The 17,129-nt window shown below is 44.5% G+C and overlaps 1 long non-coding RNA gene across 1 annotated transcript in view; it reads left to right on the top strand.

Moving 5' to 3' along the window:
* LOC127604529 (uncharacterized) overlaps window positions 1–11,328 on the top strand; it is an 87,260-nt gene extending 75,932 nt beyond the window's left edge. The window contains exon 2 of the long non-coding RNA XR_007963349.1: window positions 11,152–11,328. This is a non-coding gene — a long non-coding RNA (uncharacterized LOC127604529). The remainder of the gene's footprint in view (window positions 1–11,151) is intronic.
* Window positions 11,329–17,129: the final 5,801 nt, after the last annotated feature.

Below are 17,129 nucleotides of genomic sequence, written 5' to 3'. Positions count from 1 at the left end.
TAAAAGGCCCTTTTTCAGAGAGAGAGTAGCCCGAAGGGCGCTCATGCACAGCTCATCTTGCGATCATGAGACAGATTCATTTCGACATTTAATTTTAGACATTTACGCTGGCATCAATCGATGTGAGAAAAGTAAAGTGGCGTGACATCCTCTCTTCCTACCTACGTTCACTCTATTATTGCACTTAGGGCTTTAATCATCTACCCCCCCCCCCCCCCTACCACCACCACCGCCGCCGCCACTCTGGGGTTTAGCAAAGTAATGATCTGGCGTGGCTATTAGGATTGTACTGGAAATTTGATCATAAAGATTCTGAAAAGAGAAGCACTCTTTCGCTCTTTATTAGACCCTCAAGGACCATCGAATGTTGAAAAAAAAAGAGGGGAAAAAGTACCCCGAAAGAGAATGAAAGACGGAAGTATGTCGACCAGGATTGTGTTAATCTAAAAACGTTGGCTCATTAGTACTTTTCTTTTTTTCCTTGAAAAACCTTTCAATGTGTGCTCCTCGGCCTGCACTTAGCTCCACACAAAGCAAGAATAATTCAACATCATCTCACTGTGCGATCAAACACAAGCTTCATTCGCAGCCTGACCACTTCAAGATGGCGCCGCGAGAGCGGCTGCCTTTACAGCAGCTCCTATACTTTTTTGTTCTTCTACTTTCTTCCTTTCATAACTTTGCTGCGGTAAATTGGAAACGTCTCCATCGTGAGACGAATAAAAGTTTTCTTATTCTTATTCTTTATGATATAACGCATTGAAACCATTGACCGCCTTCTGAACGGACTATCGTCAATCTGATGCATCCGCAGGTTTCCATTACAATACAATACAATACATGCTGATTTATATAGCGCTTTCACAACAGCGCCAGCTGTAACAAAGCGCTTTACAAAACAGTTAACATAAAGTAAAATAATAAACACAACACATAACATAAAACACGGACAGTCGTGCAGTCCTAACCACTTTTCCGTCACACGCTTTGTTTTTTGAAGCAGTTTGAGATGAAAGAGGAGAGAATCAAAGTGTCCTTTAACCAGTGGATCAGAGACGTCATGCTCAAAATGTGCACACGTCGGCTACAAGCTAAGTTTCAAAGTCAACAAGAAGCTGTAGCATCCATTGACGAAAAAAGAGATTGGTTCACTTCTCCTGTCCCATAGAAATCCACTTCAATTCCAAGCGGCGACTCACGGTTCCAACTACGCATCGGCGCTCTTCGCCAACGCTCCTCTCTCCTCATCCTCAACTTCAGCGGCCATCCATCCAGCCGCACCAACGCCAATTGTCCTACAGCGCTGACGTCGGATAACCGCTCACGCTACCCATGAAGAAGACCGATCAGTCGATCTTGTGTACAGCTCGATTCAATGCAATGACGTGGGAACTTAACACTTAAAAAGACAATGACATCTCTGTCGCATGCATAGTTTATGGCCGTGTTGACCTCTGCCACTCGCATAGCACCGAGGTTCCTGGTGCTAGACCCTTGGAAAAGGCAGGTAAAGTACTACTTGATATTATTTCGCACACTATTGCTAATGCCAGGCTCTAGTGGAGGCGATCATTTTGTGCTTATTTTTATTTATTGGAAGCCTGGAAGCTGACAGATACACACCAAGCAATAGCAATGCGATCAGAAACCGTGTGGGCAGAATTGAGATTTCAGGAGGATTATTTTCAGAAATCGGGAATACCTACAGAAATAATTCAGCATCGACGTGCCTCGAGGCGTTTATTGATTCTCGCCGTTTACACTCGGTGCTCCGTCTGCACCTCTCGCGCTACGCCTTACTGAAATAAGAAGACACGGAGACCCCTGTGAAGAAACCTACTGGGGAATTATCTTGACTTTTACACTGCGCACAACCCATGCACGGCATAACAACAAGCGATGTTGAGTTTACTTTCTTCAAACATACTGTAAGACTACTTACCCCTATAAATTCATATTTGCTGTCTATTTTTTTTTTTACTTAAAATTTTTATTCCCCATCTTCAGGTGGTCCAGTGGTTAGCGCATCGACCTCACAGTACAGGGGTCACATGTTCAATCGTGGTTCCGGCCTCCCTGTGTGGAGTTTGCATGTTATCCTTGGGCCTGCGTGGCTTTTCTCCGGGTATTCCGGTTTCCTCCCATGTTCCAAAAACATGCGCGACAGGCTGATTGAACACTCCAAATTGTTCCTCGGTATGAGTGTGAGCGCGGATGGTTGTTCGTCTCTGTGTGCCCTGCGAGTTCTCCTCGGGCCTGCGTGGGTTTTCTCCGGGTACTCTGGTTTCCTCCCACATTTCAAAAACATGCATGGCAGGCTGATTGAACACTCTAAATTGTCCAGAGGTGTGAGTGTGAGCGCGGAAAGTGGTCCGTTTCTGTGTGCCCTGCGATTGGCTGGCAACCGGTTCACGGTGTCCCCCGCCTACTGCCTGAAGACAGCTGGGATAGGACCCGCGACCCTTGTGAGGATGAAGCGGATCGGAAAATGAACGAATGAATGAAGTCCTCATCTTCATATGATATTTGCTCATATTTCCATTCAGATAGGTGTCCTCTGTTGGATTCATCGTCCAACGGACACCTGATAGAAGGAGGGCAAGGACGTTCACAGGGTCTAAAGTGTGCAGCGAGCATAAATGAGCCTGCACACTTTATATTTTATAAATCCGCCGACATAGCTTGTAGAAATCGCCACAGAATGAGGCTCATTAGGGCCACGTGTCAGAGCCTGTATTCAATTACGAGAGACTTTTACAGTTCCAGTCCATTTATGCGGCGAGTCAGACTAACAGACACGACTACTTAAGCGAGTCCTCGGCAGCTGAACGGGAGGGAGGAAGAATACTTTGTCACGCGGAAGACTAAGGTGACTCAGTATCCATAAAGCCAGTCATTTATGCGGCGTCCAACCTGCATTAATACTGCAGGCGCTGCCCTTGGTAATATAGCTGAAGTCCTTCAGAAGTCTTTCTAAAAAGTCATGCTTTTTTTTTTTCTTTTTAACAAGAACTTTTCTTCAAAGTGCCGGTAAATGACAAGCTAAGAAACTTCAGTCAGACGTTAACTTTGATCGGTAATTAAATACGGGTGCGCAAGTGTGACTTGAGGGTGGTGGTGTGTGAAATCTTTGGCAGCTTGAAAAGGGGGGCCTTTGCTTATACAGTAATGAGCAAGATCAATTTATAATTATGAATTAAAGTGTTTAGGACTTTTAGCAAAACACTGGCTTGGACGATGGATGGAAAACATCTTAGTAGATTGTTGTCAACTGGCTTTGCCTTTTGTTTCCGCAGCTGACTTCCGCAATTTAGCGCCCGCCATTTGGGATCTTGGTCAACCAGTTCATTGCTTTTTACAAACTCCACAAAAGCTGCATCGTGACTCACGTAAGTTTGACGACCGCAAAAAATTGTCATCTTAAAAGCACTTTGTGCATCAGATCCGCATCCGTTGCGAATTTATGGAAAGTAGAGAAGGCATGGCAGCATTCAATAACTGTACAGAGACTTCTGGAGAAAACGGACGAGCCATTTGGATTAAGAAAAAAAAAAAAAAAAAAAAAGATTTACCACTTAAGACCTCCTCAAGAGAGCAACAAATAAACAGCACGCGCGGAAATGCAACGCGTTCTCCCGCCATTTATCAACGTTAATCCCGGTGTGCATCTTTCCACCCCCCCCCCCCCCCATCTGCACTCATGTCACCGGCTTTTGTATTCCCACCTCAGCTCTCTATACCGTTTGCACCTTTCGCTCGACATTTCCATTATGCATCAAGTGTCATGATGCGGCACATGAATTTATGTAGATTACCCCGACGTTTGCCTTGAAATGTATTCGAGAGCCACGGTAAATGCCACGCAAATTAATATTATTCTCGTCTGTGCACTTTTTCATGTTTTTGTTGATGTGAAGATTACATCAGCGGAGGAAATCCGCAAGGGATAAAGCGAATAACCGAGTCCCTCCTCATGGGCGTCTGATCGTCTTTTAAAATGCTAATTGCTCAGGAACTAACTTGGAGCGCAAACTCTGGTTGGAGCTGCAGAGGCAACTGAAGACATCAGGGTCCAAAAAAAAAAAAAAAAAAAAGAGTAAAACGACAAAAGAAGAGGAGAGAAGTGGCTTGAAGGGTGTTTGGAGGGTAGTTCGTAGTGATGGAGGGCGGCAGAGCAGAAAGCGGGAGGGTGAGGGGGGCGCTAAGTGTAGAATAAGATGTGATATTGTTAATGCTACAGTAAATTAATATTCGCGTGAGGTCATCCATCAGGAGGAGAGCAGGCGAGCCGTGAGAAACATGATAATGGAACCTGTCGCGAGGAGGCAGAGAGGAGCGGCGAGGGTGTGGGGTGGGGGGGGGGGGGGGGGAGGAGAGGGGAGGATCTATAGGCATAAAGAAATGAGGGAAAGCAGAGACGCGCATCAAGTCGGAGGCGAGGTCAGAGATGGAGGGAGGGAGATGAGGAGAAAAAGAGAACAAAAGAGGCGTGTTTGATGGAAAGCGAAGAGTGAGAACGGGGAGAAGTCGTACCACCAAGTTCAAAGTTTTATGGTGGAGGGGGTGGGGTAGTAGATACCTGCTGTGGCCACAACATTAGGCACGCATCCACAATGCAGTTTGATCCAATAAAGCAGGAGTGTCAAAATTATTTTTTTTTGTCGCGGGCCACTTCAGAGTTACGGTTTCGGAGGGCCGGTGCAAAATCTCAATGTTATTTATTACCCAATTTGACATTTCGCTACAGATTTCAGCAAGAATCATGACAGTTGACACACATGATTTGCTCCCGCTGGCCATAATAAATGATGGGGGGGGGGTCTGGCTCCCGGGCCTTGACTTTGACACTTGTGCAATAAAGATTTTAACATTCATATTGTGACAGATGAATTGAACAAAGAGGGAGGCTATCGTATATTTCTCTGGATGTAGTTTGCAGACACACAGAGATGTGAAGCATTTTTTGGGGGGGGGGAGTTTGTTTTTGTTTTTATAATCCTGGTCTCCTCACTGTGAAGCAGATGTGCTAACCAAACGCTTTACAACGTCTGTCTGTTTGTTTGCAAACCTAAAATTGGTTTACGCCATTTAAAAAAAATAAATGGAAAAAGTTTACTTGGGAAAAAAAATAAGTTGCATAGTTTCATGTTAGTGCTGATGAAATGGAGAACTAAAGTAGGACCTTCACATGACCGGAAATACAGTTTTAGATGAAACCCATCATGAAAAAAAGTGTTTTTTTTCATTATTTCATTTCATTATTTGCTCCAAATATACATAAAAATAATGTGTTTTGTTTAGTTCTTTTGTTTTGTTTTTATAACAACTGGATTGGAACTGGATTCTTCTTGTTAGTTGAGTTTTGTCCTGCCCTCCCCACCCCACCCAAAAAAAGACTGGGTAGATTGGATAGTGCCGCGATATGTCCGCACACTTGTTCAGTTCCGATTTCCGCCACGTCCAATATGGCATCTAGCTTGACGTACAATTCGTCACTTAAGGTTGTATCTGTGATCACGGTAATACCCAAATTTTGAATTATTTTACGTAAATAATCATTCGCGATACCGACGGGCCCGGCAGAGGGATGAACGAGCCGTGGGTTGCCGGCACTCGTCCTAATTGATACACGCCAGCCATCCCACACGGATCTTTGTTCATGACATGTACCGTAATTGTTGTTCGAAAACACAATTGAGCTACAAACGACAAACATTGAAGTGGTGGTTGGGATCCAGCGAATCCGTCGCCATGAATTTGTGAAAATGTCGGCTCACACTTGGCACCGTTTTATGCGTGTCTCTCGCTCAAGTCCACATTTGCGGTGACGCTCAGTCTGGTAGGCGAGCAAAAGGCATCAGGTGAGAGTCATCTCAACATCAATGCTTGTCATCAAAGAAGCGGCCTAAGGTGGCATTTCTGACAGCGGGCTGCTGTTTGCCATCAGACGTGGGTTTTTGTTCTCCGCCAGCTGCTCCCTGATATCATATGATATTTGCGTGAGCTCATCCATCAGCGGGAAGGGAGAGCGTTGTTGTTTTGAGCGTGGGAGCGGCGGATGTGGGGAAACGCATTGTGGATTGATTGGAATGTTTTTCAAAGCATCACAGTTGCAATTCTATTGTTTGTCATATTTTTCCATTAAAATCGATAGTAGGGGAATTTGATTGATTCTGTTTATGTTTTTGCAGCATGTCTGCAAAATGTTGAACTCATTCACTCCCAAAGACGTTTTGAAACGTCTTTTCAGACTTGGTCTAGAATTGGCTAGTGCTGTATGAGTTTTGCCAGCCAATCGCAGGGTGCACACAGACGAATCACCGTAGGCGCTCAAAATCACACCTAAGGACAATTTAGAATGTTCCATTAACCTGCTACGCTTGTTTTTGGAATGTGGGAGGAAAACGGAGTACCCACACAGGTACGGTGGAGAACACAATAAGGCCACAGCTGGAATCGAACCCTGCGCCTCTGCACTGTGAGGCAGATGTGTCCTAGCAGTCACCCACTGTCCCCCAGTGGTGGTGCCTGCAACTTTACATGCACGTTATATTCATTCCAAGAAAAAAATGCATGCTTAACCTGAACAGTATGAAGTCAACATAAAACATGTCGTATCAAAAGAGGTGCATGTGCGTATGCGGAAATGTAACACTGCGCCTTTTGGGGACTCAAATCTGCTTACAAGGTCACATTGTGGAGACTCACCTTCCTTTTGTGGACAATCAAGTCCCAGCATCATAAATCATTGCATTTTAGTGTAAGGAGGGGCAAGGTTAGGTTTAAAAATAGGTGGTAGTGGTTATAGAAAGGATAAGACAGGAAATTAATGTATGTCAATGCAATGTCGTCTGAAGAAATAGGAGTCCAAGGGGGAGAGCAAGAGAGAGCATAGGAGTGTGCATGAGTCTGAACGTGGAATCCAACTCCATCTATAAATTACTAGGAATAATTAAACCACGGGAAACCCCATGAGGATTTCAACGTACAGTCAGGGAAAATGAAGGCATGCCGTGTGCGCCGAGCAGCCTGATGTGAAAGCTACCCGGGGCAACTCTCGACGCTAAAGCCTCAGGGAAGAAAGCCGAGCAAAACGGGAGTCCATAACCAAAAGGTCGTCAAATTGAAGGAAAAGCAGAGGATGCCGCGACGACACGGAAAATATGGGGACGCGGCAGAAGAAGGACGAAGCGACACCCAAAAAAATAAAAAATAAGAGAGATAAGCGAAGGTAGTCTTTGGTCCCTGAAGCAGCTGCTGCAGGCATCAATATGAAGCTCTCCAACATTCGCATATCGAATGCACCGCTCACCCCCTTTACAGGTCAACGCGGTGTACGACTTGCATCACCACAATGAGCAGGGGGCAGAGAAAGGTGTTGCGCGGAGGCTAGCTGCTACACTTGAAGCAGAAATCGAAAGAAATGAAGGGAGCCCCTGTTAGCTAGAGCAACTGACAACAACAACAACAACATTCATTCATTCATTCATCTTCCAAGCCGCTTGATCCTCACTAGAGTCGCGGGGGGGTGCTGGAGCCTATCCCAGCTGTCTTCGGGCAGTAGGCGGGGGACACCCTGAATCGGTTGCCAGCCAATCGCAGGGCACACACAGACAAACAACCATTCGCACTCACACTCACACCTAGGGACAATTTAGAGTGTTCAATCAGCCTGCCACGCATGTTTTTGGAATGTGGGAGGAAACCGGAGCACCCGGAGAAAACCCCGGGAGAACATGCAAACTCCACACAGGGAGGCCGGAGCTGGAATCGAACCCGGTACCCCTGCACTGTGAAGCCGACGTGCTAACCACTGGACTACCGGGCCGCCACAACAACAACAACAAAAGCTAATTTTGTAATGAGAGAGACTTGGAATATTGGGCTGAGTCTTCCAGGAAGAATTTTTAAAAAAGAAGGGAAAAAAAAGCACCCTCGGGTTGACTTTAACCTTCAGAAGTTCTTCCAAAAATAGTAACACGTGTAAAATGGCTTCTCTTCTAACGCCGTCTTCTGTGATTTGCATGAAAGGTAACTTGCAGGAAACTTGTCTTATGATGTGTTAAACTAGGCCGCCATTCCGCTTTTGCATACTTGAACGCTACACACAGCATCAGAAGGTCATTGCGCCTTGTGAGAACAGATTTTGACCTGCCTGGTTGCACACGTTGCAATGAAAGCACGTCAACGTTTCAACATTTTTTCACACCGACTTCAGCGGCCAGTCCGAAAATAGTCAATTGGAACATTTTGCTTACTTTAGCCAACATCATGTCGGTACCTCAAATTGACCCTGCAACAAAATATGCGTAAGGATGACAATTACATGACAAGGAGGATATTCAAACGCAATCGCCACAAGACCCGTGTGGCAAATGCAATGCCGTTTGTGCCAATTTGGCTTGCAGGTCCGTCAGCTCCTTGAGGTGACTTGTAAAGATAACAATGGGCCAATCGTTGCCTAATTACTACAGATAACCGGTTCAATAAATTCTTCTGGTCCAATTTCACTTTAATTGTCTCAATTGGTTTTCAATTAGATGCTGCTGTTTTTTGAGGAAGGGGCGAAAGTTAAAGCTCGGTCTCGACAGGGTATGTTAGTAGGTCCCAACATCCCACATGTACTTTGTAGTACATGCCTGAACGTCCATAAAAATACATCACTACACGCAGGTGGCTTATGTACTGTGCGCTAACAAACTGCAACATTCATATTCTTCTCCACTCATTATTTAACAACTCCAATTTAACAAGAAAAGGCTTTGCCATATCCGTGTCTAAATTAACGCAAAATCCCCGGCACGTTCATTTATTCGGTATCCGAGGAAATTCACAACGTGGGCGCGAACCAAGATTGATTTTCTCACCGGCTAAGTGATGGCGCTCAGATAAAAACAATGCTAAGTTTTGACTCACGCTGCCAAATTTTCATTGAACAATGTCTTTAATATTGTGGTGGCATTTTTATTTTATAACAATTCAAAAACTGCACTGCAGCATGCCAAGTGCCGCTGTAATTTTATTTACTTATTTTTTGCTGGGGGCTAAATATAAAGTACACAACAGAAGTATAATAAAACTGAAATAAACCTGGCAGTACAACCGCAACAATAAAAACACAGATTTTAATCCCTCACCAACAGTCAATTATTTCCAAAAGAACAGATTTATTATTTTTAAATAGCCCCATGTCAGACTTTATTCGAACAAGAGGTCATGAGTTCACGCCTCCCATACAAAACGAGTGCAGGAGAAATGAAAAGGAAAAACAGCACGTGCCACATTTCTAGTTGAAGATGTCTGCACACAAGGAGGCAATACATGTCTGGATACGACAGCAAGGAATCGGAGATTATTGCCCTTGCGGTTGTTGGTATCCGACACTGTACATTTGAAGAAAGTCTGTAGCTCAAGGTTTTGTTTAGCTGTATATCGGCGGGCATTCACTCTGTCAGGTCATTTGGCACTCACACTAAAATAAATAAATAAAAGACCAAGTTTAGCCATTTGAAGAGGACATCGGGGAGTAGTTTGAGAGCACAAAAACTAGGGCAAAATGAATTCCACCCAAGTGGCAGGGGCGGTACTTAACATGGGGAGGCAAAATGTCGAGTTGAGCAAGGAAGCAAGAAAAGGAAGGAGATAATTATAGAAATGTGAATCTTGCACTCGTGAACTTCACTTAACCTCTCTTATAACTATTGAGTCTTCAACCGGCGTCCTTTCATCTTGCTTCTTCGGCCCTCCTCATGAATCCTCTTTCATTTTGACTTTTTCACACACACACGCCCCCCCCCCCCCCCCCCCCCCCCCAGGTTGCCTTATTCACTCGCTTGCTCTCCGTCATGCTTTTCATATTCAGACGTCTGGCCTCCCTTTTGGCTCTTCCCTTCCCGTTTTATCTCCTTTTGCCTTGACTATTTCCTTTCATCCCTCCGAGTTTGCGTTCTGCCCGGCGACCAATCAGAAGCAACTATAAGACGCAGAGCACGGGACTTGAATCGTGTCATTCAATGTATTGATTTGTGTCAACTACATCATCAATAGACAATCATGGTGACTTGTTTCAAATTTTGTTTTTAAAACGTGGCTGTGGGGAGAACCGTCTTAACGGATCACGGTGATACAAATTCCCATCCTGCTGCACACACGATGACTATCTACAATTTTTGTACTGCTCTTTTGTGTTCATATTATGATACATTACGTTTATTGGTGATCTTTGTCTCCCGGCTTTAACCTATCGGACACGCTGACACCCGGTACCAAATCATCTCTCTCCTCTCTCAGCTATGGCAATAGAGACTTTTCCCCCCGTAAATGACATAATGATTAACTGTCAGGCAGCACGATACAGCATTTGCTTCGCCTGTGCAGCACACGGTCAAAAGGTTCTATTTTAAGTTGTCCTGTACGGCAACCGGAACATCTGACCTCTGATTTTGAGTGAGCACTGCGGCGGTGGGCGACGAAACCCTCTGATTCATATTGCATTAAAGATGATAAAAATGATCATCTACGAGAATAATTAATGTTAGGGAGAGCACTGTGGAATTAAATCGGACACTCCAAATTACCCAGAGGTGTGAATGTGAGGGAAGGACTTATGATTTGATTTGGAGGTAAATGTGTTTAAATACCAATATAGCAACATATAGTTTGTTGAATTCAAAAAAATAAAAAAATGTATATTTAAAAGTTGTGTAAAGCTTTATATTTCAACAGCTGTTTTTGCAGTCAAAGCACAAAGAGGGCCTTCGGGTCAGACGGCGTCTGATGCACTCCGATTCAGCTGCACAGCATATTATGCCGACTCAGCTTTTGTTTGAAATTAATCAGCGTTTTTAATTAGCTGTTCGCTGCAAAGTTTGTGTTGCAGCTGGTCGTGCTTGAGTCAAGTGAGGCGGGAAGACTATCTCATGTTTTAAAATCTGCACGAATGTATTAATGGGGGCGGCCCGGTAGTCCAGTGGTTAGCACGTCGGCTTCACAGTGCAGAGGTACCGGGTTCGATTCCAGCTCCGGCCTCCCTGTGTGGAGTTTGCATGTTCTCCCTGGGCCTGCGTGGGTTTTCTCCGGGTGCTCCGGTTTGCTCCCACATTCACAAAAACATGCATGGCAGGCTGATTGGATGCTCTAAATTGTCCCTAGGTGTGAGTGTGAGCGTGGATGGTTGTTCGTCTCTGTGTGCCCTGCGATTGGCTGGCAACCGATTCAGGGTGTCCCCCGCCTACTGCCCGAAGACGGCTGGGATAGGCTCCAGCACCCCCCGCGACCCTAGTGAGGATCAAGCGGTTCGGAAAATGGATGGATGGATGGATGTATTAATGGGGAACAATTGGATTACAGAGAAAACACAGTAGTGGTGTTGGTTTTTGACTACTTTTGTCAAATATGTCCCATTGTGTCTTTTCTTCTCCACCTGCACGTACTCACTATCATACTACGCTTGACTATTGACAAGCTGTCTAAATATTTATCTCTCTGTGGTGATGCTAGCCGGATTTCGGCAGTGCCCTTTGAGCCGTCAAGTACAATAACATGAAGCGGATGCACGGAAAAATTAACATATGATCTTTAACCTCCGGCGACTTCAAACAATAGCGTGCAAACGTGTACATGTGACAAGGGCTACACCGATGAAGGTCAAAAAGTGTCCACGCACAGGAAACGAGACGTGGATTCTCTCCTCTGTTCTAAAAGGATGCCGCAGCTTTCATAACCATCTGGCCTCTGACGCTATGAAACACACATACACACCCCGAGACACAAAGTCTTTGTGAAAAGCACGGATATTCACACATACTTTGTCTCGGTGACACAAAACACTCCGTTCCCAAACATGCATGCAAATGTTCTGTCCTTTCTCCGGTGTATCAACAAAGACACTCCAGTGTTTACTGAACAGCAGGGCTTTTGGTGTTAAAGTTCTTCTGACAGTCGAGTTAAGTTCAGTGACTCTGACTGAGAGAATGTTTTCAAAATATATGCACTGCCCCGTAAGTCTTTTTTTTTCTGGGTCGATTGAAAACATTTGGGTATGTCTTCAAAAATTTCGATTCGGGAAATGCAGAAGTAGCTGGCGCTTAACCATATAAGCAGATCAGTGGAAAAGCCGAGACTTTTGGTAGGAAACAGCCAAGCGGAGCGACGGAGCACACACACGCCCCCCGACCCCCCCACCCCATCCCACAAATACATCCGAATTTTTTTCCTCAATACACTTCTTCATCTGCAAATATATGCACACACACATTCTTACGGTGTGGGGACACAATACGCAAGGGAGACTGAAAGCGGATGTAAACTCTCATTGCTGTCCCCGTATCCATCATGAAATGTCAGAATGTGGTTGCGAGGGGGAGTGGGGTGGGGGTGGAGGGGGGGGGGGGACCATTAGACTGCACTGTCGTTTGGGGAAAGGACTACCTGCGGTTATACACCATACAATATATATGGATGTACGATATGGGTAATGTATGGGGCTAAGACACGGAGGACAGCGATGATGGCGTTGAATATGGAACGGCAGGGAGGTAAAAAATTGTGCTATGTGGCCGTGGGCGCTGTGGTGGTCGGAAAGGCTTTGAAGGAAAATAGCAGGGAAATAAAAGCGCTCTCAAACTGGCCATTTCTTGCCAAGTTGTTCATTAGTGTTGGACTCAAGTGTCGACAAAACCGGATTCTAATTGGAGGCTTTTGTGTTTCAAAGACGCTGTGTAGGAAACACTCAAAGGACAAAAGCAGCTGATTAAATCTGACCGGCAGGGATAGGTGAGGATGAGGATGATATTTGCTTCATAATACACACAGATACTGCAGAAAGTAAAGTACAGCTATGTTCCCCGCTAACTGATTATTACCTCGACTACGTTGGCAAACGGAAGAACGACATTTAATCGAAGTTGAACGGGTGAGATTCACATTTTAAAGAGCGAAACAGCGAGACTATTTTGAGTTACTCTCAGCTTCAGAAAATAATGGCCATCGCACATTCTGTGCCGTTGACAAAGTGTTATCTAGCTTCAAAAATGCTACCATCACATTGAGGCTTAAAAAAAAAAAAAGGAAACGTGATTCTTAAAGTAGAAGGTTAATGGGTGATGTTAACAGTCATTTAATATTCAATCACCGTCCAATTGTCCACTTCATAATTATTTTAACACGCTTCCCTCGGCTTCACTTGGCCTTTGCCTTTGTCCTCTCCCCGATTCTCTCGGCTTTTCTGACATTTCATCCCCGAGCTATACGTTTGCTTTATGCGAGCGATCTTTTGCCACTCCTGTCCTCTCAGCCACCTGTTTTCTTACCCCCTCCCACTCCCCCCACTGGCTCCCTTTCCATCCTTTTCCTCGATTGAGCATAAGGGAGCTAATGTGACCTTTATGTGCTGTCAACTCCTCGTATGGCCGTCAGTCATCTGATGGAGCTGTCGGCAAAAATGGAGCCCCGCCATTAATGTATGCAACCGGCCCGCCGCTGGCTGAGACAAACCACGACAGGAGCAGGGGGGGGAGGGAGGGGCAAGAGATAGAAAATGACACATACTATATCAGGAAAGGACCCGACACAGACAAGGTGTGGAAGCCATCTCTCCTCTGCTATCTCCATTCGGTTTGTTTACGTCAAGATAACGGTGTTTTGGCCCTTAAGGAGCCAAAATAATTTGTATCGCAACCAGGCAGGGGAAAAAGTGGGGTACTATCTTTGAGCTCTTTTTTCATCCCATCTCATTATCACTCTTGAGTCATAAAGGAAGAGATTTAGTTGCGCTCATCCTGCCCTCCTTGTCTGCGTTTACCCGCTGTGGTAAGTCGCTATCTGCTCCTGCCACTGCTTTTCCTTCTCGACTCGCCTCCTTTCTCAAGCGGCCTTCAGTCCCTCACTCCCTCCTCTCACGATTTTATTAGAATGCATCTTTCGTTCTTTACAGCCTCTGCTATTCTCCAGCTGCCGGCGTCGCTCGCCCCTTTTTGTTTATTCCTAGCGCTACCTTGTTAACAAGTTTAATTCACTTTCCTCTTGACGCTTATTCTCATCTCTAATCTTCTGCAACCTTGATGCTCTCCTCCGCTTTCACATTTTTGCTTTTGTTTCTCCTGAAGTTTACTGATCAAAACAAAACGTAAAGCATTTTCAAACGAAGCAAGAAAAGTTATGGGACCTGTCTCCTAACCAGTTCATTAATCAAGGCTAGACCGCACCAAGTGTGCCTTGACTCCTAATCTCCCCTCATCATAGGGCCCTAAATATTGACTCAAAACCTACCAATGTCTTGCTGGAAAGCTCAAGATGAAGAGGAATGATACCTTTTTAGCAGGATAACGATCCCAAACACAAAACTATTGCTTCAGCGCAAGAAACTGAACATTTTAGGAAAGCTGAGACAGAGTCCAGACCTCTATCCAAGTGTCTGGGGTGACCCGGATTTAATAACATCACATTAAAAAAAGAAAACATCTGTAGTATGTTTTTGATGATTATTCTATAATATTGTGAATAAAATACATATACATACAGTATATATATATACATATATATATATATACATATGCAGTATTTCAGTATATGTATTAATATGTATATACATATAAATAAATATATACATATACATAAATACATATACACATATATATATATATATATATATATACATGTATATTATATATATATACAAATAAAGGTCATCTTAATTGTCTGCTGTCTATTAAGTGCAAAGTGTAATTTTCGGAGTGTGGAGCAGCTGACTCAGAAGTGATTGCCATTTAATATGTAGAATTAATACATTGACATTTCAGACCCAATCATACCCGTTTATTAATTTCTCAGGAAATATGACACGGGCTTTAATGACAAGCCAGGCTTATTTCTAGTCTGACAAATACAGGCGAGCGCCTGAACGGGTGTCAGCCGTAGATTGAAATATAATGGAAGGGTGCTTTTTAAGGGCACTGTAAGTGCACCTGTTATTTGTGAGTGAAGCTCATTAGGAAACACGGGTGGTTGGCAGATTTTCGCACTCAATGCCCGTAGCGTCTCAACCAGAAATTCAAATCAGAATATGGCTGGTGTGTGTGCCAGCATGGCGGCGAGCAGCTGCGTTAACGGTTCTCGTTGGCACGCAAGGTCAGTTAGCATTGTAAAAAAAATATAATAATAATAAATAAATAAAATATTGGGCCGGTTGTCCCAGAATTAAGCGGGATGTCAGAGCTAAAAGGCTTGTGTCTGTGTTGACCCTGCATAGTGTATTTTTCACGGAAATTAGTATGAGTTGGGCAGCAAAGGAAGAGGGCAGTAAAATAGACAGGCGAGTAAACAGGGGTGCAGGAAATTAAGGCGTGAGTGACAGGCCGCAAATGGAGATAAAGAGGAACTATGACCTCTTTGACTATCTATGACTATCAAATAGATGTCGCCATCAAAAATCTTTCCACTTTTCCTCCCTACCTCAATTCCACTTTCATCTGCGAGCACAGTCTTCCCATGAAGCAAATGAAGAGCACTTCAAAGATGAGATGAATCAGCCATTATCCCCGCCCCGCCACCGTATCCCCCAATCTGAGACTGTCAATAGGATGAGCTGACACGCCGTCCTTCAACTTATGCTGACTTTTCAACGCGCGTTTCGTTGACGTCGGTGGAAATCACCACTGAGGGCACGATGACACTAATGAAAGGACTTTGTTCGTTGTTCACTCTTTCCAATTAAGATGTACATCTGTGTTGAGATTTCATTTGAGCGTATGCGGTTTCCATCAACAGAACCCCAATTCTGCTGTATACTGTGCAATGATATGAAAGTTCGTAAATTGTAAAATGAGGGTAAATATCAGAAAAGGAACAACATATTTGGTTACTCAAGTGGCGATGTAAAACAAAGAAAATATCAATGAGCAATATCATTGAATATAATTGCATTACAAAATACATATTATATGAGTATGGTCAAGTAATATAAACAGTGAGGATGTGATTTAATACTAACTAACTAAAGTATGAATTCATCAGTGAAATATCCATCCATCCATTTTCCGATCCACTTTATGCTCACATGGGTTGCGGGGGGTGCCGGAGCCTATCCCAGCCGTCTTCGGGCAGTCAGCGGGGGACACCCTGAACCTGTTGCCAGCCAATCGCAGGGCACACAGAGACAAACAACCATCCACGCTGACCCTCACACCTCAAGACTATTTCGAGTGTTCAATAAGCCTGTCATGCATGTTTTTGGAATGTGGGAGGGAAACCGGAATACCCGGAGAAAACCCACGCAGGCCCGGGAAGAACATGCAAACTCCACACAGGGAGGCCGGAGCTGGAATTGAACCCGGTACCTCTGCACTGTGAGGTCGACACGCTAACCGCTGGACCACCAGGTTGCCTCAGAGAAATATTTAAAATAAAAATACGACATGGTTTTGCCATTGTTTCATTTAGGTCGAGTGCATTTAGCGCCCGCATGTTCACCTCAGCTACCATTCCAACATATCAATGAACCGAAGTCGATCGTTAAATCACAATATTGAATTTGTCTTGCTTTTTTTCTTGAAGATGGAGGTAAAGCAAGTTCACCTCCCCAAATAGACGCACCTGTCAATAAAACGGAAGACGGTTCAACCGTGGGTGCGTGTGTTGACGTGTGCGCGCAAGCCTTTCTGAAGGCGGAGCTGGAACCAGAACAGAAAGCGGGGAGGGGGCAGCTGAACAGATGGCGTTTGCTAACTTTGCACGAGTGCTGTGGCCTCAGGTGGCTGAGGGGAAGTGATGTGAGGTGAGATGGCGATGATGCGCCGTGCTCATTATGGCAAAATCGTTGCTCAGCTCTCACACCACCCACCTCTGCCCTCATTTTCCCTTTTTAATAACAAATTAACAACGGCACCTCTTTCCGCTTCAAAATTACACCGTCTTTTCTTCAAGCTTAAAGCACAGAATTAAGGCAAAGACACATGACCTCTTGTATTCTCTACTGCGAAGTCTGTTTTATTATCATCGACAACTAACTTTTTCACGGACTTCAACGTTTGCGTGCAAAAGAATCAAAACGCTCTGAAGCTAACTGTAAAGAGATTTCTGACCAGGCCTGGAGATTCTTCGCCATTTTCACTGGAGCAACCCCCTCAATCCCA

The sequence above is a fragment of the Hippocampus zosterae genome, chromosome 7 (assembly GCF_025434085.1).
Source record: "Hippocampus zosterae strain Florida chromosome 7, ASM2543408v3, whole genome shotgun sequence".
Taxonomy (NCBI): domain Eukaryota; kingdom Metazoa; phylum Chordata; class Actinopteri; order Syngnathiformes; family Syngnathidae; genus Hippocampus; species Hippocampus zosterae.
Note: the sequence above shows the minus strand (reverse complement) of the source record. Positions and strands in the feature narration are given on the sequence as shown.